General features: G+C 36.9%; 2 long non-coding RNA genes across 10 annotated transcripts in view; both read left to right on the top strand.

Moving 5' to 3' along the window:
- LOC131402646 (uncharacterized) overlaps positions 1-3,383 on the top strand; it is a 42,132-nt gene extending 38,749 nt beyond the window's left edge. For all 5 annotated transcript variants that reach the window (XR_009218852.1, XR_009218851.1, XR_009218850.1 and 2 more), the window contains one exon: positions 2,742-3,383. This is a non-coding gene — a long non-coding RNA (uncharacterized LOC131402646). The remainder of the gene's footprint in view (positions 1-2,741) is intronic.
- Positions 3,384-3,931: 548 nt separating this feature from the next.
- The window catches only part of LOC131402649 (uncharacterized), a 50,291-nt gene continuing 30,591 nt past the window's right edge, over positions 3,932-23,631 (top strand). Inside the window, exons 1-4 of one of the 5 annotated variants that reach the window (XR_009218858.1) lie at positions 3,932-5,320; positions 10,184-10,343; positions 14,206-15,505; positions 17,067-17,143. This is a non-coding gene — a long non-coding RNA (uncharacterized LOC131402649). Of the gene's footprint in view, positions 5,321-10,183; positions 10,344-14,205; positions 15,856-17,066; positions 17,144-20,860; positions 20,943-23,631 lie in introns of those variants that run through there. The other 4 variants (XR_009218859.1, XR_009218855.1, XR_009218856.1 and 1 more) reach the window with 4 other exon arrangements.

The raw sequence follows: 23,631 nt of genomic DNA, 5'->3' as shown, positions 1-23,631 counted from the left end.
GCTTTCTCTGGGAGGATCTCATTCCCCCAAGGGCTTCACTTGCAATGTCCCAAAGACTTCTGGGTCTATGCAGTCAACCCAAGACTTTCTCCTGAACTCCATGCCTGCATTCTCAACTGCCTTCTGTTCATTGCTACAGGCATTTAAACTACAGTTATGAAGAGCTGAACTCACTGTTTCCTTCACAAATCTTAAAGAAAGTTACCACCACTCATATAGTTGCTTATTTTTTGAGAAAACAGTGTCATCCAAATGCCTCCTTCTCCATAAACAACCTCCATGTCCAGTCAATCACTGCATTTTCTGAATTCTGCCTCCTTAATCTATTTCCTTCTCTCCATCCCCACAGTCCTACCACTTTTTGGGCCATCAGCATCATTTACCCATTTTACTGCAACAGCATGCTATTTGGTTAGCCTGTTTCTTGTGTAGATAAAAATGCAGGCACAGAATTATTTATATCACCTCACTCCCATGCCTAAAACACGTGGATGGATTTCCCTGCCCTAAAATTAAGGTTAAAACTCCTTAACGTGGGTTACAGTTTCCTTTATGATCCTGTTCCAGCTGTCTTCTCCAGCCTCATCTCTGTGTTCTTCCTCCCAGCATTCCCTGCTACAGCTCCACTGAACCTCTTCGGGTTCCTGGAGTAGCTCATTCACTATCCTGCTTCAGCGATTCTGCCCTGCCGTTTTCTTTCCCTGAGACACTTCTCTCTCTACTCCATCTTTATGATTCACTTTTTATCTTAGTTAGGGTTCTCCAGAGAAACAGAACGAATAGGATACACACACACACACACACACACACACACACACACACACACACGATTTGTTATAAGGAATTTGCTCACATGATTTTGGATGCTGAGAAGTTCCAAGATCTGTAGTCAGTAAGCTGGAGACCCAGGAGAGCTGATGGTGTAAGTTCTAGCTAGAGTCAGGGTCCAAAGGCAGAAGTCCAATGTCCTAGACCAAAGACAGACAGAGAGAGTGAATTCTCCTGTACTCTGCCCTTTTGTTCTATTCAGGCCTTCAATGGACTGGATGAGGCCCACTCACACTGGGAAGAGCAAGCTGTTTTATTCAGTCGACCAATTCAAACATTAATCTCATCCACAAATACCCTCATAGACACACCCAGAATAACGTCTAACCAAAAATCTGGGCACGCTGCGGCACAGTCAAGTCGACAAACAAAATTAACTGTCACACCCTTCTAGTCTCATTCTGGATACTCTTTTCTCAAGAAAAATTTCCGTGGCCCCCAAGTCCTGATGAGATTGCATTCTTACTCTCTTATCTGCTTCCATAACACCCTGCTTTCCTCCGTCATAGCCCATACCACACTACATGGTCATTCCCTGCTTACTTACATCCCGTACAGGACTCTAAGTCTTGCTCATCTTTACCTCTGTAATTCCTAATTTAGGAGTTAGGAATTACACTTTGGTACTTAGGAATTGTTCAATAAATATTCGTTGAATGCACGAGCTATTCTATTAACCTTTAAGCTGAATCCTTACTAACATTAAAACTATATACTTATTTTAGCTTGATTGCTTATATAAAACCAACATTTACTGTTGGCCAATTATGGCTGACTATATATGTGTAACAATATTCAACATTCTGGTTTCATTAACTTTCCTCTGGGATTTATACACTAAACCCACTCGATCTGTGGTTTAGATATTTCATGCTGATTAAAACTGTGGCTACCTTAGAATTCTCTTGGTTGCTCACCACCAGGGAAAAGGGCATTCAATTTAGCTGTTTCAAATTAGAAAGCAGCGTACGAAAGGAACAGAGGATTTGGAATAACAAGACCCAGGTTAGAAGACTAGTGCTGGCAGCCTTCATTTTGCCTTAGTTATTGACTTCTGTATACTGAACATCTAGAGAAGTACTTGGCACAAAACAGATTCTAAAAATTGCTAGCTGAGCCAACTTTGATAAGTTACAAAAAATATTTTAATCACAGGCTTCTCATTTAGTAAGTGACAGTAATTGTGTTTACTTCACAAAGAGTTTTGAGACTATAAATAAGTTAATATACTCAAATTGAGTACAGAGTGGATGTGAAATGAAAGTCTTGTATTTCTTATTTACATATCATGGGAATATCTGTGAACGTGTTTATAAGTGCAAAATATCTGTTCCATCCTGTAGCCCCCAATTACACATTTTTTTTTTTTTTTTTTTTTGTGAGGAGATCAGCCCTGAGCTAACATCCGCCAATCCTCCTCTTTTTTTGCTGAGGAAGACGGCCCTGGGCTAACATCGGTGCCTATCTTCCTCCACTTTATATGGGACGCCGCCACAGCATGGCTTACCAAGCAGTACTTCGGTGCGCGCCCAGGATCCGAACCAGCGAACCCCGGGCCGCCGCAGCGGAGCGCGCGCACTTAACCGCTTGCGCCACCGGGCCGGCCCCACCAATTATACATTTTTTCCCCTTTATTTTCAAGCACTTAATATGTGCCAGGCAGTATCCTAAGTGCTTTACATACATCATTTCATTTTATTTTAATAAGGTATTGGTCTTTTTAATTGGCAATGAATATCTTGTCTCATAAAGATTCCATAACTTGCCCAAGTTCACACAGGTTGCAAAGCCTACACTGGCATCTGGGTTTATCTGATACCAAAATTCAATGGTCATAACTGTTCAATTTTCAAACAGCTGGAATAAAGTCTGTATCCATTAAAGTTAATTTCTTTTCCCTTCTTGTCCTACAGGATCAGCGTCCTCCTGTTCTATGTCCTTTGGATTTGCACAAGCACAGAGTGTATGATGTTTGCGGCAACAAGGCAGGGACAATTTAATGGCATTTCCACCAGATTGTGTGAAGACACTCCAACTGCTCTTGGCTCCTTCCCAGTTGCATTGGCCTCCTTGCCCTCCCACAGGTGGGCTTTCATACCCAGGGCAGAGCTGGAACACGGCCATGACTGCTGCAGAAGAGGTCTTTCGTGGACAGACTGGTCAGACGGCACTGGAGCATTTGTAATGGGAGGGTTGTTTGTCTTTCCTTCATCTTTAAGAAGGTCAGAAAAGACCCAGCTCGCTATGTCCGGGTAAAGAGAAATGCAAAGATGAAACTTACCTTACATCTCTATACTCCTCCCTTCCCAATGTTCACCTCGGTATATAAATGGAGTCCCTAACTTTCACTCCTTAATCCCAACACCAGGTGATGTTCTTCCGTCTCTAGGGAACGTTTCCTTTCCTTACTTTTCTCAGATTTACTTCCACAAAAATCATCCTCTCATTCTATAAATGGTGCCTTTTTCTTCATTGTTATTATTGCCCTTATTCTTCATCTCTATCTTTGAGAATATTCTTTTTTCTCTCTATAAAAATAACAACAAATATCCTGATTTGATTCTGATTTTTCTTTTAATTACCATCCTTTCTTTTTCCATTTGATGCAAAACTCTTGGGACATATGGTTATCTTAATTTTTCTCCCATTACCTTCCAAGTTCTACGATTTAAGCTATTTCATTGAGTTAAATATATCATTGAGTTAAAAACCATCAATTAAATTACATTTACGACTTTATAAATTGCCTGAATGATACAAATTGATTTCATTGTTTTTAAAGTGATACTTCATATATTCATAGAAGCATTTCCAATCAACTGTATTATAAATTATCCCTGGAGAATCAGTGTTTCTCTGCAATGAGTAGGGGCCATCTTCCAATATTGCAAACATTTGGCCCATTTACAAATGAGTCTGCTTTTTATTTCAGGGTTTAATAAATTGATTTTTATAGTGAATTTATTCAGTTATAATAGGAAGATATCCTATGCATTAATAATTTTAAAATTTAGATATACAAGTACCCAGTTAGTTTTGTTCTTAATTACTGTATATAGACAGATACACACTTTTTTTTGCCTACTGCAATCCATATAAAATTTTATAGTAGTTTGACTAATGTGATAAAAATTATTTTGTTTATAATTACTTCAATTTGTTGGAAGAACTTTAAACACTTGGTTCCTACAAGTGGAAATTAACATTTTAAAGACACAGTGTTGTCAGAGAGTTCAGCAAAGCATTTGAGTACTTTTTAGCCTCAAGAAGTGGGAAAATTGTACTTATTTAAATGTCACTGTTTTGCAAAAACTTTGAGTCTTTTTCTTCTTTGTCTCTTTATCCCTCATTTGCTAGTGCTCACACAATATATGCAGTAAATGTATTTTTTGGAAGTCTAACTATTTTTAACAGATGCAATCCTTAATTTTATTGCTTCATATTTATATTAGAGATTAATATGTTTGCCTGAATGCCAGGCAGATTAACTTCTCTTTGTTTAGCTTTATAATTTTTGCTTTAAGCACTGGAGAAGTTTGTTATTGACAAAGCTGAACTAATGTCAATGATCTTATTTTTCAGAATTTTTTGTGACATTGAAATTTTGGGAAAACATATATGCATATAAATTAGATGATAAAGGTAGAAACCGAGGCTTTAATTACAAGAGATACTCAGTGTACTTTTTATTCTTAAGCCTACTAGATGAGAAAATTCAAGCCATTATTCAATGTTTTTTTAAATAATTTATTGCTGTTTTTAGAACTCTTTACTGTGTTTATTCTAATTCTTTAATTCCTTCAATAAGAATAATCAACCTAATTAAATAATTGCAGGTTAAAATTAAATTTCATTTCAATATTCTTGACCAGGGAACCCTAAGAGTTTTTAAGTGTTTAAGTAACTCAGTTGTGTAAGCGTTAACAGTCAGAAATATATCCAGGTCATCTAAGTCATACAATTGTCAGATGGTTGCTAGGCAACAGATATCAGGTTTGGCTGATGCTTGTTTCTAGGCAAAGCTTACCATGTGAAAAGAAGAACAAATTACATGACACCTGCATTTTGTTGTTATGCTTTTTGAAAATAAAGTTGTATTTGGAGGGGAAAAAAGCCCTGACATTTATTATGCACATCATCTTTCTTCTAAATGTCAGAACTATATCATTTGATAGTTAAGTGATAAGGTACAATGAATTGAAATGACGGATGACATTTTATTTCTTTTATGGTTTTAGATAAGGGCCTTTTGCCTAATGCTGTTTTTATATCTTGTCATCAAGTTAATTAACTTTCTGAATTCATTATGATAGAAAAGAAGCTGCAAGTCAAAATTAATTGAAATATAATTAATTTAAAATATACATATTTCAATGCTACTGAGGACAAGAAGTGAAAATGACTTATGTTACATGATTCTAGTACAACATCAAAATATTTCACTGGTGATGGAAGTGATGTTGAGAGAGAGATCACGTTTTAGAAATCTAAGGTGAAGCTCTAATTCTTTGCAAATGACTTAAAACTACTATTATTACATATTACTTGATTAATTTTTATTTTCTGTAATATATAATAAATATAATAAGAAATATAAAATGTTCGGCATAATGACAACTTCCTAGTTATAAACTTCAATGATGTTAGTTTTTCTCTCCCCCTTTTTACTTTCCATATTAATAATTGATGTATAAGGAGTAGGTGAGAGTTTTGATAGTGGTTAAAGATGGTTCAGTTCAGACCCAAGAGAAAATAACCAAAATTATCTGTTAGCCATCTGGGAAACAAAATCATTGTTTGATCATTAATTTTCAAACATTATATATATATATTTGTGTGTGTGTGTGTGAGGCAGATCAGCCCTATGCTAACATCTGCCAATCCTCCCCTTTTTTTTCCTGCTGAGGAAGACTGACCCTGGGCTAACATCTATGCCCATCTTCCTCCACTTTATATGGGACGCCACCACAGCATGGCCTGCCAAGCTGTGCGTTGGTGAGCGCCCATGATCCAAACCAGCGAACCCCGGGTCGCCACAGCGGAGTGCATGCACTTAACTGCTTGCGCCACCGGGCTGGCCCCAGACATATTATAGTTTTTAAAGTATAAATTTCAGAGACCTGATTTTTATTCCCCAAATGAGGAATTGTGGCAAAAATCATTTAAAAAATTCACTCTTGATTAGTTTAGTTTTTCACTGGGAAAATTTAATTCAAAACTTAGCAAAACCGATGTTTTCGTTTTGTGTAACTGGATGCAGTCTTTCACAAATTAAGAGATTTTCCAGTTCCTGGGATTAGATAAAAGACATAGAATATATATATATATTCAAATTCAGTATTTTTACAAAAGAGAATTTTGTCAAATTTCTATCTAGAATTATGATTCTGGTGCCTCTTTCTGATTTCTGGAGTTAGATAACAGAACTTAGGAGAAAACTGAAATAAAGTACGTAAGATAGATGAGTCAGATGGAGGTGTATAATGACAACGATTTAGCAAGTCAACTTAGAAATAATACCATAATTTTTTTTTCTAATTCTAACAGAACTTTTTGTTTATAGAAACCTGAATTCTGTATTCAGTTCACAGAGCAGACACCTACTTAGTTACTACAGACTTAAAAAATTGAGACCAGGATTTGTTTTCTCTCTTAGGAAAATCACTCAAGGAATATCTCTTTATATTTTTCTCATAAAAAGTGAGGATTCCGGACCCCACATGAATTTGTTGGTGATAACATATAACAAATAATAATAATAAAATGGAGATACTTTAAATTATGAAGCATTATTTTATTTATGAATATGTCTAACATAAAGAGAAATTGTGGTTATGCTTATTACCTGTTCTCTATACAGCAGCTTTTAAAATGCGTGACCTTGTTCAAGAGCAAACTGCCTAACACTTTCTAAAATAAAGACTATGTAGACTTGAATAAATATTGTCACCAGGCTTTAGAAATGTTTCAACATCTTATGAAATAAGCACATTTAGAAAATCCGAGTTGTTACAAATTGAGGAGTAGCTTGCTCAAAAGATGATGCTGCTTTCAAAGTTATGTCTCTTAAAACTATTATGTTCAATTTTCTTTTTCTTTTTGACATCCAGACACAGAGGCATGTCTGGATGAAAAGAGTTTTATTTAAAAGGCAAGAAACAAACTTTAAAGAATTAGTATTGATGCTTGAGGCTTTAATATGAATTTCTGGGGATATTTTGGGAATTAGTTGTGGTTAATTCACTTTTGTTCATTTCTTCTGTATGTCTTCCACGTTGAGGGACATGTGAAATCAATGCAACCAGGTGTACAGAAGAGAATCAAGCTTTTTCAATCCCACTTTCCTTAAATTACTAACTACAGTTATCGTTATTTTAATGAGACTTTTATTAGTATTTGAAATGCTTCTTGTCTTACAACTTCCATTGAGTTGTTAAATATCTATCTTTTTTTCCTCATCTTATTTCTTTAATAGGTTATCTGTATAGAATTTCATGGACACTCTAAGAAATGATGATAGATTCTTTAGTCCTGAACTGAGGATGAGTAAAATAGTAACTTTTGTTAGGTCAATCAAATCATGATGTCCATTTCAGTTATTTCATACAGCACATTTTGGTGGAGCCATAATAAGATCTTCCTTTTGAGACACACTTTATTTTCCCTCAACCCATGGGCATAATCTGCTAGAAAGTGACAGCACACCTACATTGTATAGTAAACAGTCCGATTTATACAGAAGAGATTCGAAATTTCCACACCTGACTTGGAATATTTGAATGTGAATCGTAGAATCACTGAGCGAGATTGTCCAAACAGGTGGCCTGCTCAGCTATAAATAGGAGAATAGAAGAGAATATGAATAAGATGAAAAAAATTAAAAACTTCATGATGTCATTAGTTTGGCTTATATTGTAATTGAAATTAATTTGATTACATTACAATTACATTAGCAAATAAGTGTGAAATAGGATCACATATTATATGTTAGAAAAGCCATTGTTAGGAGACCAAGCCAGTCGTCTCAGGATGCTGACTGTACTTAGAAAAGGAACAACATCTAGGGATTGGAGAAGGAAAAGAAATAGAGAAGAGGAATGGAACCAACATTTATTAAAGGCCTGACACTTGAAAGACACTATTCTAAGTGCATGTTGTCCCATTTAACATTTATAACTCAATAAGGCAGAGTGTCATCTCCAAAAAATAGATGAGGAAACAAAAAACTTCAAAGAGTTATGTAACTTGCAAAAAGTTTTAAACTGGCAGCCAACAGAGAAGGCATTGGAACTCTGGCATGTCTGCCTGCCGGCCCGGGTTTATGTGGTTGCTGAACCTGAAATTAGCAGGGGTAGCAGCACCTGTAGCAAAAGATCCATCCTTATGTTCCTCATTTTATGGCTTTATGATAGGTGCTGAAAAAAGAAACCCTCAGTGATGAGGGCCCAACTTTAGAAAATAATCTATTATTTAATGGAGGTTATGTTTTGACACATTATTTAATGGAGGTTAAGTCTTAGCATACTTTACTTCCTAAATTTTATGTAAGACAAACACTTCTGCTGCAGATATGTACAGATAACAGCCTGAGTGTGTTCATTTTACTAAAAGGCAAACGCTGGTGTTATAAAAAGAAATAAATGATGAATATCACTTAGAAGAGTGGTTTTCAAACTTGTGCTTTTAAACTTATTTTTGAATGTGAATCAGTGAGAAAAATGTACTCTCTTTCATCACCAACACACACACACAAATTTCTAAAATAGTACTTTACCTTAACTGCATGTAATGCGTTATGTATCCATCCTATCCATCCCACCCCTCCCAATTCACACCATAACATAACACTTTTTGAAAAATACTGGTTATAGATACACTGAGTTGATTCCATAACACACTGTGGGCCATGATGTATGGTTTGGAATTTACTAATTGAAAGATATCAGGTAAAGCTTCCTGGAGAATGTAAACTTTAAACTATAAACTTAGACTAAGAAAATAAGTAGAACGTAGTTAGGCAAAAAGTAGGGGATGGGTGGCAGTGTACGGTTGTATTCTAGGCAGAGAAAACAGAGGTGCAGAAGCCCAGAATTGGAAAGGAATTTGGTGAGATCAGGAAACCGAGAGAAGGGACGGTATAGCTGGAATATATTGGCAGAGTGGGAGAGTGATGAGTGAATCGATATGCATATAAACCAAAGCTATATAGACCATATTAATAATGAATTTTTTGAAAGATGCTAATGGAGGAGGGAGAGGTGTGGACTGGATCACATTGGTTTCACGAACAGGTCAACCTGGAGGCCGGATGGGGAAGAATCTGAGGAGGGGCAAGAGTGGTCATCAGAAGAGCAGTTAGGGGGCTGTTATAGTGGGCTGGGTGAGAGACATAGCAGTTTAGAGTAGGCCAGTGCAGAAGCCTTGGAGGAAAGTAGATGAGATAAAGGTATGTTTATGAAATAAAACAAGAAGATTTGGTGATGCATTGGCTGTGAAGGGACAGTGAAGAAGAATGAGGGTTTAATGACAATAGTTAAAATAATTACTAACATTTTACAATAGTTACTGTGTGTCAGACACTTTCCTAAGCACTTTATATGGTAAATTTGGCCTTCAAACATTTTTCTGAATGCAACTCAAGTTAAGAAATCTATTTTATGTTCTCAGATACACACATGTATTCATAAAACAGTACCTCAGATTTCTGGCTTAACAGTTAGGTAAAGGCTAGTGCTATAACTGAAATAAAGAATAATGGAGAAGTCTGTTTTTGGAGGGGGAAGGGGGGAATGATGAGTTTGATTTTGCATATCGTGAATTTTAGATGTCTGTGTGTGGATCTGAGCTCAGAAAAATAATTTGGGCTATAGATAAAACATTTGGGAATAATCAATGCATAGATAAAAATTAAAGCCTGTGGACGGAATGAGACAATCTGGGCACAGAACACAGAGTGAGAAGAAAACGAGGTTTACTTTAGAGCCGTGTACAAATCAAATATTAATAGTCAAATTGAGGAGGAAGAGCTGAGAAAGGAGCCTGAAAAGAGTGGCTAGGACAGAGGAGAATGTCAGGGGAGGGTGTGGTCACATGGTCACAGAATTGAGGTGTTTTGTTTGCTTGTAAAATGACGAGTACATAAGAACGCGTAATGGACTGTGTCAAATACCTCTGTAAAGTCAAGTCAAGTAATAATAATAAAAGTTCCTTCTGGATTTAGAACACGCTTGTTGGTGGTGACCCTAGTGAGAGGTGATCTCTGTGGTGCAATGTGTAAGCGTTGTAAACGTGTGACTTAAACGAATTGTATTTAATCTATGACTAGGTAAAATTCACAAGTTAACATGTTTTTCAGGTAATATTCCCATTTTTGGATAGTTAAAGACCTAGTCAAAATTATAGCTTGGCCCACAAAGTCTGATGTTGGAACTCTGCCAAGTGTGAAGACGTATTCTTCCATCACGGTAAGGATATGTGGATGAGAAGAACCACAACACAATGAAGACAACAGTCAAGTAAGAAAGTTCTTGTATCAGCACAAAGGAAATTTTGCAGGAGTTGGGGAATGAGGAGAAGTTGGAGGCATGGAGAGGGGAGGTGTGGGGAGAGAAGCAGCTGTCATTGTACAAGATGTGTGTACACTCGGCATTCTTGCTGTGCTCTTCAACTTGTAAGGTTTCCCGTGGATGGTTATGGCAGCTGTATGAGAACAAAACAGAAGTTGATACTTTTCTCAGTTGCCTTATACCTGGTCCCTGAAGTTCTAGAGCACAGGGAGGTTGTCAGTTGTGTGATGGGACAGATTTTCAGATTAGAGAAGATAGGAGAGAAAGGAAAGGAGAGCACTGAAGACTATTAAGAATAAAAAACTCCTTAAAGGGGATTGCCTACGAAGAGAAGGAGAAGCTAGGTTAGTATTCGGGAGTTTTCTTTGAAATCGAAATATTTCTTTTCTTGGAGAATGGAGATACCTGTTGGTCCACAACCTCAGGAGATCCCCAGATGCAACTCAAAACTGGCCCCCATATGCAGAGGGCAGGGAGAGCCTGAAGAAAGAGGCAGACTACTCCAGATTGGTAGGTGGCAGTTTTAATAAGCAAGGAATCTTACATGTGAGGCTTGTCTTGGGAGGCCCCAAGACAAGTAGATACCTGCAACTGCCCACCAGAATCTTAAAAGTTTATATAGAGGCCTTCACAGGGTTCAGTCATGTATACCGTCCAGATGGTCTCAGCAACATATTACTCTCTCAAGGCTGTGTCCTTGAAATGACTCCTAGTGTGGGAACGGTGGGCAGAACACACATCCCAAGGGCAGAGGAGGGGGTAAGGAGCCTCCGATTGCTGGTCCAGCTGATGGGTCAACCAGTTGTTCACATCCGCTTGATGACCTCCTCCCACGATACCTCATCTCTTGTAATGGGAGAGAAAGTGGAAAAGAAGAGAGCAATTTCAGGTAGGCTTATGGGTATGGTGGTGCAAAGTTGGGTTATCTTCTGAAGGCTTCTATAGTCTCTGTGAAATATATAGATAAATGTAGGCAGTGAGATAATCTCTTGGGAGAGAGAGAAATGACAGGAGGTGAGAGAGAGTCGACAAGAGAAACCTAGCAGGATTCCTGGGCAGGATTGAAGTCCCAGTCAGTTTGCAATGGTTTTAATCTCAGATGTGTGAACTTTCCCATCAGCCTCACAGCTTGCACAGGAGAGACAGATGGTTGGCTACGTCCTGGATTAGGGTGTTGGGAGAGGTGTAACTAAAGGACAACGGGAAAATTGTGTTCAGAGTATTAGTAAAAGAATGACTAAACTAATAACAACAGACTGTAATTGGTAGGCTGGAATTACACACAATGACTTCAAAGTAAAAAAGTGTATCTGAATTTTTCAGTCCTGAACTCATCTTGAGCTGGACCTCCCATTTCCACTAAGGATAGTAAAGTAAATTTGCTGATTAAAGATAACTGAATCTTGTATTTTAAAATAGTCTCTTTGGGAACACATATCCCATGAATTCAAAGTTCAAAATTCTTTTTGTGAATGTTTCTCTTCATCTCAAGGAGTCTTGTCTTCATCTTTCTCAGATGGCTTGTTGATAGAGGAGTTCAATACCAATTGGTTGGGGGAAAAGGACAGTTAAATCCACCTTTTGTCTTTATTCTTCTCATTCTCTCTCTCTCCTTGGTTACTTCTCTCAATAGCTGGAGATGCTTACCTCAGTGTCTTGTCTGAATAGGAACTATTGCCATATCACATTACCTTCTTTATTCAGGAACAATATTATGAAACAGGGAACTGATATACAGGAAGAAAGAGAGGGGTTGGTGGATTAATAGTCCCAGTGTGTTAGGAGAACAGATGTAGCAGAAATGGTTCAGGAAACAAGACAGAAGGAGAGGCAGATGTGTTCAGGGAGGATGATATTTGAATTTAGTATTGCAAAGCTGGGAAAGTTTTGTAGATGACAGTGTCCAGAGGGCGCCCAGAGGAGTCAACAGATGAGGTAAAGTGGAGATCTTGGAGACAACAAGGTGGTGATGCAAGACTGCTGTGTAATTTGGGTCAGCAACATTGCCTTAGAATCATCTAAGACAAACGTAAGAGTTGGAATGGAGATTGAGACCATGATCCAGAATCTTCAGTTAATGAGGCATGCATTCCAGATGGCAGTGGCATGAATTTTAAATATCATTTTCAGTAGAGACTTTCTGATCACCGTAGAATAATAAATTGAAAGGAGAGAGTATAGTATAGAGGCTTTTTAGAGCTAGCATTCAACAGGAAATTTATAACTATAAAGTGACCAAAGAGAGCAATGTTAGAACTTTCATGCCAAGACTTGCAAAAGAAGATATAATTTCTGATGTATTCTGGAAGTTTTGTCTTTGGTCCCCAAATGTTACATGGCATGGAGTAAATGTTTTCTTCACTTCCAAATAGATAAGAGGTAGGAAAAGTATAGATGAGCAGTTGGATGAAAGGTACCAAGGTGCCCTTCTCTCCTCTGCCCCTTTGCCTCTAATCTGGTAAGGTAGCAAGATTTGGAGTCACCATTGTTACTGCCAACAGCCAAGTCTGCACATATTTACATAACAGAATATGAAAGTGAGTTATGAATAGCAGTCAGTGTCATTTTCTTGTATTTTGATCAAAAAGATTTATAGAAATATCCTTGGACTAATGGACCTTGCTGGAAGTGGTTTCCAGATATCTCACCCTGCTGACTTGGACGTGAAATGCAGGAAAGCAGTGGGGGGTTGTGAGGGGACTGAAGAGACATAGGCAATTCCTGGCTCAATGTCAACTTCGAGAGGCTTTGAAATTTACTGTTTAATTGTAATTAACTAGTTAAGCACTTGATTTAATTACTAGTTGCTTCAATTAGAGGAGAATTTGGTGGGTAATTTTTTTAATTTCCAAGGCTTCATTTAGTGGGTAGATTCTTTCTATTATAAAATGCATTTGCATGTAAGACTGATTTCTTCAATTGCTTTTTCATAAAGAATTCTAGAATTGACACTTTGAATAAAGTTCCATATTATGCAAAGCAATCTTTTTAAAAAATATATAAACCGAACTGTTCTGATGAATTCACGGAGTTATCATGTGGTCTCTTTATTTACAGTCATTAGAATTTATGCTGTTCTCAGAAATTATACCTTATTACATGGCTTATATTTTTAATGCTAAAGGTGTTGTCTAATTACACCATAATTAAATGTAATTTATCAAATAGAAATAAAGACAAAACCAGTAATCAGAGACTTTTCCTCCATTCATAGATATTCAGTTGAGGTGTATCGTGTAATTAGTTTACCACTGTTTACTCTAGAACAAGTAGAATAAAATTGTCATCATTTTTCCTTTCATCATCTGACAGCACACTTGGAATTCATTTGCATAGGTTTACAATGGAAGTCATTACTCCCATCACAGATCTACTGTTGTATAACCAGCAAGGAAAAAGTGAAGTTTATGAAATGGTAGAGATAAGAAGATGGATTTATTGTTGAATAAAAGAGTTCAAGTTTTCTTTTCTTTTTTGGGGAGCAACTGATGTTCACATAGAACTCTTGTGATCTCAGGTTTGGCCAAATCTCCAAGAAGACAGATCCTATTTACTCCCACACACACAACAAGGTAGGAAAGACAACTGAGACATGACTTACAAAGGAGATGGCCTGAATCTGGTGCTCGAAACTTATTCCCTCACCCATCCAAAGCAATAAAGTGATTACAGTCAGAGAGGCTAAGCAGTATGAGATTGAAGATTTCTTCAGAATTGGTATGCTCAGTGTTCTTCTCCCTCCCCAAGGTAGAGAAGTGTGTGCGTGTGTTGGGGTGGTGGATTGTTTTCTTCTCATCTCAAATCTATTTAGAGGCACTGCATGAAAACCTCATGGAGACCCATCTATGTGTATCTGTGATTTGGATAATACAGAAGCTGAGGCAGGAGCTGCCTACCAAACAACTAAATAAAAAGAAGGATGCATTTCGGAAGTAAGTACACTCACACCAGTTACTGTCAAAGGTGTATATGTCCAGTCGTACTCTTTCAACAAGATGGGGTTACATTCATCTGTACCATATACATTTAATATAAAAGATTTAGCTTCCCAATTAGCAACTATATAACTGGTTTGAGTTCAGGATAAGGAAGCATCACTACCCCACCTCTCTACCGCGCCACCTCAATCCTTTCTTCACTCTTGGCTTTCTGGAGTAATGGTCTCTCTTAATCCATTTCTAATGGTTAACAGAATGGATGTTGGGGTTGGACACACCTGGAGTAGAATTTTGACTCTATTGCTTACTGATACATGAGAGGTTCTTGCAGTTTACTGAACTTCTTAGGCTTCTATTTTGCCATCTGTTAAATGGAGAAGATTGTAGTGCCTACCCCATGGAGTTACTGTGAAAAATCAGTACCTGTAAAGTACTTAGCTCAGTGCCTGGCACATGGTGCTAAATAGATGTTAGCTATTATATAAAATATATATTAAAAATGGTTGTCCACTCTAGAGTAGCCTAGTGTCCCCAATCCTATCCCAAAATACAGATTCAGGAGTTTCTCCTCTGAATTCAGTTGGCAGTCTTGTGATCTCTGTTGGTGTTAAAAAGTCTCGAGTGTTGCTGGGAGATGTCGCACTGAGCAGCTGAATGATATAGAAGGGGAAGTCTCATATCCGTCCTATGGTTAATGGGCAGAAGAGGCTTCTGCATAAAGTCAGGAAAATATTTCTGTTGGTGAATTGAGTTGGCAGAAATATCTGTATGTAGCTACCAAGTGTTCTCACTTAAATGGTTCATGAAATGACCAGCTGCGTCAGTTCCCTGGCACCCCTATGGGTCCGAGGCATTTGAATGTGTCTCTTAAAAAAGTCTTCCTCCAGAATCTTTCACCGCGAAATTTTCCAAAGATTATACTCTGGAAACTGTTTTGGGAGTGACACTCCAGGGGTTTGAATCCTGGTATCCTTTTAACTTCCCTTTCTTAACCCCATCTGAGCCAAAGCTCAATTTCTCCTATTTTTTCCACAACAGGACTTAGTGAGACATTGAGAAAGACCAGATGTTAGCAACAAAAAATATGTTTACATTCCTAGAGGATAAAAAGAGAGTTGGGGAGGCTGTTGCTTTTCAAACCACAGCTCGTGTATAGTTTAAGAGAAAAAGGAGGTACTTTCCCACGATACTTTCTCTTTATGCGTCAGATAGTTTCACTTGTTGCAGAAAAAAAGGAAGTGAGGGAGAGATGAAGTGAGGAGGAGAAAGAGAAAGGAAGGTAGAGAGAATCTTTTTATTGCTTGTTACATATATGCACACATACACATTTATAAATAGCTAGGCAGCCGTCACTCACTGTGTGCTAGGCTCTGTGCTAGGAGCTTTTTTCCTAATCTGAATCTTTCCTTTGATCCTAAAAAAATGGGATCATAATCTCTGGTACATACTAGGAAATTATGGTTCAGAGGAGTTAAATACCTTGCCTAAGTTTACATGGCTAAGTAAGGGGCGGAAACTTACACTGTCTCATTCCAAAGGCCATGCTCTTTGCGCTATACCATGATGTCTCTGATTACTCGTTTAGTTAATTTTTATTCCTTATGTAGAGATGACCAAAAAATGGGTATTCATTTGGAAAAAGTAACATAATGATTTGGACATTGGACAAATATCTATCATATCCATCTTGATCCTTTAAAATTTAAACTTCCTTAAGATATCACTATCTGTATTATATTTTGAAAATATTTTTATTTATTTCTCATCTTCATTAAAATGTACCATAATTATTATTTCACTGTTTAACACAAATAAGAAAGAACATAAAAGAAAAAAAGCCTAGTATTTTATTTTATTTTTTTTTGTGAGGAGGACTAACCCTGAGCTAACATCTGATGCCAATCCTCCCCTTTTTTCTTGAGGAAGATGGGTCCTGAGCTAACAACCGTGGCCATCTTCCTCCACTTTATATGGGACTCCGCCACAGCATGGCTTAACGAGCAATACGTCGGTGCACGCCGGGGATCCGAACCTGCGAACCCCAGGCCGCCGCAGCAGAGCGCACGCACTTAACAGCTTGTGCCACCAGGCGGACCCCAAAAGCCTAATGTTTTTATTGGCGTCAGTATGTGCTTATCTCCAGTGGAATTCATGTATCTTGATGTACATCTTGTTTTTGCTATTACTAAATATCTAAACAATTTTCTATACTTTGCACTTAATTTTATATGTCTTTTTTCCTATTTGTTGCTGACCGGAGCAGCACAGGGACAGATGATGATGGGGCATTATGAGTGTAGTGGAATTCCGGGTTAGGGCCACCGCTATTACATCAGCCATTGACGAGTCACATTTCCATGTGAATATTTTCTAGAATTTTGGGAGGATATAGAAACACTGCTATGGAGAGAAGATAATTTCTACCTTTAAAGTTGCTTAAAACTAGTGTTTTACTTAGGAGTCTTTTCCTTTACATATTTAGGTTAATGTGTCTACATTTAAGAGTTCTTTCCTTTTCAATATTCATGTTTTGGTTTTAGCACCTTTTCCGCGCAAAAAGCAGAAGGAAATTGCTGCCGTCCATTTTCAATTTCCCTTAGGATTCAGAAATTCTGTACGCCAGAAACTTAAATCTCAAAATATTACGGATCCACTTGAGCACTGTCCGAGTGAGGAGGCTGAGGCAGCGGGGTGAAAGTAATGGATGAATGCTTATTTCCTTCTCTCTTTCTAGACCACAAAATCTAGAAGCAGGGTCTTCTGCTTTTTCTCTTGGTGTGGACGACAACTTGGGGCTCCCCCCTTCTCAAAGTGAGCGCTCCAGCAGACAGACAAGAGAAAACCAGTAGGTGAAAGTTATGTCACATCGTGAGTTATTTCTTTTTTGAAAATTATTTTTATTTTCATTTTTATTTGTTTATCGTCCCGCTTGCTCTCAGAGCACACACAACTCAAAAGTAACATAATTCGTTGGAAAGAGCATTGGAAACTTATCTCACTCCCCATGGATTCCTGTCTCCCAAATTGGAGTCAAGGTTAAAATAACCCGGTGCTGATCGTCATATCATCTAATGCTGTCTAGACACGGTGAAATGTTCTCATGCGCAGTTTTGCAGACAAGAAAAACACAGGTTTGCATAAATTGCTGGCTCAACCCTTCTGTGATATGATTACAAAAGGAGAACTCTGATTTTATTTCTTATATATTTTACAGCAAGGAAAATGAGGGAGTGAAAGCCATTTTGTGGACTCTGTTCCATGGGGCAGGAGCCTTGCTCCGTAGAGTCCTCAATGTCCAGGATGAGGGTAGAAAAAAAAAATTCTATACACGCTCAATTTTAACTGTAGTGTCCAGGCTCACTCTTTCCTCCAGCTCATATTTCGTCTATTTTTTTTGTCATCATATTCCTTGCTGGGCCCCTTCTGCTTAGAGCTCTTTTTAAATAAAGACACTTACAAATTTATTTTTTTTGAGTGATTGGGAAAATCCTTTGTCTCCATTTTCACCTGCTCTATAGCAAAACTTTTGTCATTTGCTTTTTTATTTCTGTTCCTTTCCTTCTATGTACTAGTGGTTTTTGACATAGGTCCTATGCTGGATCCTTTTTCATTATGATTCATCTTGAAAAGACATGAGATCTTCCCAGGTCAGAAGTCTATAGGAGGGGTGTGTGTGTGTGTGTGTGTGAGCACACAAGCGTGCATTTGATTCAGGCTAAAGGGACTGTCTCTGTTCCTAGGTCATGTGTGTGAGTTAAGCGATCCTTCCTTGTGCTTCAGCTGATATATCTGGGGGTGTGGGGCCTCACTTGCTCTCCACCCCCAGCAGAAAGCCTGTGCAATATCTCATTCAGGCCATTTTCTGATCCAGGTCCTACCATATGACATTCATTGGCTAATATTGGTTGTTATTGTTATTACAAAGTTATCATGTGTTTTTGTATTATTAGGATAGTGAAATGTTCTGATTATGTCACTGAGAATTGCTTACATTTAGAATGCCGTGGTTGTCATTTTGTGTAGGGCCTCTATGGCAAAAATCAGATCCCCAAATATTCAGAAATAGTGTTTTCCTGAATAAAAGTATTCAAGTATAACAGAAGTCTATACTTTTAGAAATGAAAAAGACCAATGATTGTTTTTTAAAAGATAGCTCATAGGTTCCCGTGTGGAAAGTTCTGTAGCTAATAAATAGCAGAAAATGAGTGACTTATGCTGTTACAAATTTAAATTATTTTCTCAAATCATATATATACGTAGTAACCAATCAAGCAGATCAGAAGGGCTTGTGATGCAAAGTAAAAATCACTACCCTCTTCTCTCCTACCCCCTGACCCACGGCCCAGAGGAAGTCTTTTACAATTGTTGTTCTGTTTATGATATTCTTAACTAGAAAATGTGATCATGCCTCTATTTTCTGCTTTACCAACTTAATAAAATATCTATTGATTGTTTACTATAAAGAGTCGTTCTCATTTTACCTGTCATTTTTCAGACATTATTTTGAGAGTATAAATTTGAGATTGGGGCAAAAATTAGATCGGTTGAGACAGAACGGGCATGAAGGAGTCAGAGACAACAAAAATTGTCAATTCTGTGGAGTTTTGCTCTAAAGGGGATTGGAAAATGGGTCTATAGTTGGAGAGAGATGTGCAGTCACGAAAGGTTTTTGTTTTCATTTGTTTCGTTGGGACTAGAGAGCTTACATGTTTGTAAGTCAACGGAAATGATCCAGGAAAGATGGAAAAAGTGTTTTATTTGTGCAGAAACTATTCTTAGCACCCTAGCTCTGTCTGTGTCTATGTCTGTCTATAGCTATATATCATATCTACACGGATATATTCATTGAATCCTTACAGCAGCCCTGTGAGATAATATTATTATACCCATTCTACAGGTAGCAAACTTGGGGACTGACAAGTGACATTCTCAAGATCACAAGCTAGTAAGTGGCCATGGATTCAAAGTAGAATGTCTAGATTAAAAACCAGAGACATTGGTCGACTGCCTCTGATACCAGTTCATTTTTAATATTTCTGTTAAGTAGCGTTTACTTCTCCCACTGGAAGACTTTAGTATCTTCTCTTTGTAATTGGCATTCTGAAGTTTTGCACTATTTTATCCAGTTGTAGTTCTTTTTTGTTGAACACCAGAAAGGCAATTTCAATCTAAAAACCATGGCCGGTTCAAATCTGTGGGATTCCCTTTCATAGTCCTCATCAGCACTCATCATTATCATCATTCCCTCCTCATTAGTTTTCTGTTGCTATGTAACAAATTACGACAGACTAATGCCTATTTACAATTTCTCAGTTCTTTACGTCAGAAGTTCAGGTGGGTTCAGCTGGGTTCTTGGATTAGGGTCTCACACAGCTGAAATCAAGGCGTTAGTAGGGCTATGTTCCTTTTAGGCTGGAGGGGAGAATCTGTTTCCTTGCTCATTCTGGTTGACGGCAGAATTCATTGTCGTGTGACTGTAGAACTGAGTCTCCTGTTACCTTGCTGACTCTCATCCGGGGACCACTCTCAGCTCCTAAAAGTAGCCCGTATTCCTCGGCACATGGCCCCACTCCATCTTAAAAGCCAGCAATGACATGTTGAATTCCCTTTATGCTTCAAATCTCGACTTTTTCTTCTGCTACCAGCCAGAGAAAATCCTATGCTTTTAGAAGGCTCATATGGTTAGATTAAGCCCACCCAGATTAACTTAAACTCTCCTGATTGACAACCTTACTTACGTCTGTAAAATCCCTTTTGCCATGGAACGTAACATAGTCACAGGTGTGACATCTCATTATATCTTGTCGTATTTACCATTTTCGGGGTCAAATTTGGAATTCTGGGGCTACCATGTCCACTCTCCCTTAATTTTTCTCTGTTCCCTTCCACTGTCGCATGTTGGATTTTGTAGAATGCTCTTCCGTACTGTTTATGTTTTCTTTCATATTTCCCATCTTTTTGTCTTTTTCTTCTATATTTTAGGAGATTTTGTTTTCTTTTCAATTTCATTCTCTTTTGGAGAAATTTAATTTTTTTTTCTAAGAGGTTTTTCTTGTTTAATTTTTAAGCAATGGTATTCTGATATTGTTTTATGGTGTAATATATTCTTGAACTCACTATTACATAATTAAAGATTTTTAAAAGTTGGTTTCTGTGTTCTGAATTACCTGTTTTCTCTGGTGGTCACTTTTACTATGTTTATTTTGAATTTTAGCTTTTATGTTTCTGGAATTATATATAGTGATTCTTCGTTATATGTTCATATTGAGGACAGTGTTATTGAGAGAATGTAGTGGGTTTCCTTTGACTCTTTTTAAATAGGTCTGTTTCTTTAGGTGGTTGAGAATTTCAACTTGGGGCAAGGTATGGGACTAGATGGGGCATTTTACTGATAGACCTTGAGGAGCACAGGTAGAGAGCTATCTGATCAACTGTGGGCCAAAATGTAAGAATAAGAATTTTTGGAGGGTACTCACTTCAGAGTCATACTTCGACTTTCTCTAAACAGATGATTTCAATTTTTTTTAGAGTATGTTATCAAGTGTCATGCCTGGGGGAAAGCCTGGCTGTCTATGCAGAGGCTCTGGAAGAGAAATTAGGTTGCTGACTGGTAAATTTATTTTATATAATATTTTTAATGAATTTTCCTGTTTTCAGTGTTATTTCTCACTTTGGTTCTTTGTTGCATCAGTTGACTTTGAGCCCAAATCCTCCCCAGGTTGCTTTCAAGTGAATATTTTCACAACTACTCAGCAGTATTTTTATGGTATATTATGGCCTGTAGTTTTTTCACCTCTGTGTCATCTGTCAATCTGCTCACATATACCTTCATCTTTGAAAAGTTTGTTCTAATCTCTTGTATTCTCTGATGCACCTCTCATTCTTTTCTTTGGTAGGAAATTATTTATTTTGTATTTCAAAATCTTCCAAGAGTAGTTGTAGGGGTGGATAAAAGGCAAATACATGTTTCCAGCCTTCCATCTTAGATTGGATGTGAAAGTATGACTTTTTTTTAACAAATAGATGGATTGGTTAAGTATATTCTGAATTAGCTCATTTTAGCATAGTGATTAAGACCACAAGTTTAAAAAGACTTCAGTTTAAAACCAGCTGTACCACTTGCTAGCTGCACCCCCTTTAACTGAATATTTAACCACAGTTACCTCAAGAGGACAATGGTTGAAACTATTAGTTGAGATAACACAGGATTGACATTTAGAACAGAGTATATCCCGTGTTAAGTGCTCAATGAATAGTAATTACTATAATAGCAAGATAATGACAGAGAAATAACTGTGTGATCAAAGTAATATGGGTTATTTGGTTTATACCATTGGTACGATCATTATCATTATCAAATATTGATTGAAACCTATGATGTCATAAGCAATGAGAACACAAAGATATAATGGTAAAAAATTGTTTTTCTCTAAAGATAATTAAAAATAGTTATTGTGTGTAATACTTATGTATTATTTTTATAATGGTATAAGATCTTCCTTTGAGGAAATAGTTCCAATTTTATAATGCTTATGTATATTAAAATATTTCATTAACAGAAATTATTTCAATTAGGTTCTGTGTTTCTTTTCGATGGGTAAACAAATATATTTCTTATTTATATAATTTTTTAAAGGAAACACTTGAATATAATATATATCTGAAATACGAAAGTAGCTTACAACTTACATAATTATTTTAGTATATATAATAAAATAATTCTAATATATATAAATATAGTCTAATAAGTATTATATTTTATATATAATAATAAATACATATATCCTAGGCAAAGGGCCATGTTATTCACTATATCTCTGCTCCCTTGGTCAGACAAAAATTAATTCTAGTTAATGGGATGCTGGATGATTATTAGCTTTGAGAGTAGAAGAATATTGCTTCACTTTGAAGTTCTAAGTCATTTATCACTATGTGCTTGGGAATAATTCTGAGACTTCGTACACTAAATAAAAAGATCAGCAATACAAACTAGATGTATTCTGTTTAGAAATACATTAGGAAAAAAAGGATGTGTAAGTATACAAACAGTGGCCAGTTCACCCTTGGAATTTCATTTTTGCTATTCAAAACATGCTAGGTTATTATCTTAGCTTATGGGAGCTGTGACTTACTACAACATATTACCATGTCTATGGTAGCACTGAAAACATTTTGTCTTTCATGCTACTGAATTTTAGAATTTTTAAATTTCATCTGGAAAGCATGAATATTGTTACATAATTTATCTATTGCTACAGAAAATATATGAATTTACAAACTGGAAATCTTCCATTATTCATACCTTACACGATCTCTTTAGCATTTGTCACACTTGACAACATTTTGTTTAGAACTTCTTTTTGAACTCTCAATTTTGGTTCTTTTCCCACTTTTTTATTGTCTGTATTGCTAGATCTTCTTATACCTTTGATTATCTTCTTACTGTATATCCTTTTTTGAGGAAAACTTATCCACAACAATCATTCAGCTATCATCACAAAACACTAACATTTATCACGCCTGTGAATCCTGCCCAGTCTATTTTCTAAACTGTAATTCTCTGTCTCCTATCATCTATCGTCTATCTTTCTATCTACCTACCTACCTACCTGTCTATTACCAGCTTTTTTACAGCTATTTTACTGGAGATGTCTGCCTGAATGTCCTGGGAGGTATCTAAAACTCACCAGGTTACAAACCAAGAGAAGGCTTATTTATAGCATTCTCTATTCAAAAACGTTCCCCGTTTACTCCGTACAACATGTCCACTGCATCCAACAACAATCTCTGAATCTGCTACTTCTGACATGTTATTAGCAATATCATCAAACCAGTTTCTCAACTAGTAAATTCAGGGTCTTGTCAATGTCTCAATTTTCTTTTTTTTTTTGACTTCAACTTTTACTTTTTTAAAAAAAATTCAAAAATGATCACAACTTACTTTCTTCAGATTTATGACCAAACCATATTATTTTGTATTGAAGATATTTTTTAAATGTCTTCTTATTCCATTCCATTCTGACCTCCACTTTTCAAGTCTTTATTACTTTTTGCATCCTTTATTGTGTTTCTTTTTACCTATTTATATATTCTTAAAATCATTACAGAGAACCTATTATGAGCTAGTCACTGTGCCAGGGACTTACTTCAGATAGTAGTCAAGGAAGCCCTCTCACATGGTGACATTTATGCCAATGATAATGGGAAGATGATCAGAAGCCAAACTATTCCCACATCTCCTCTCCCTTCCAACGCTACTTCCTATCATTCATTCTCCACAGTGACTTCAGATTATTTTT

Source organism: Diceros bicornis, unplaced genomic scaffold, assembly GCF_020826845.1.
Source record: "Diceros bicornis minor isolate mBicDic1 unplaced genomic scaffold, mDicBic1.mat.cur scaffold_200_ctg1, whole genome shotgun sequence".
Lineage (NCBI taxonomy): Eukaryota > Metazoa > Chordata > Mammalia > Perissodactyla > Rhinocerotidae > Diceros > Diceros bicornis.
This window is presented reverse-complemented; position numbering and strand designations above follow the sequence as displayed.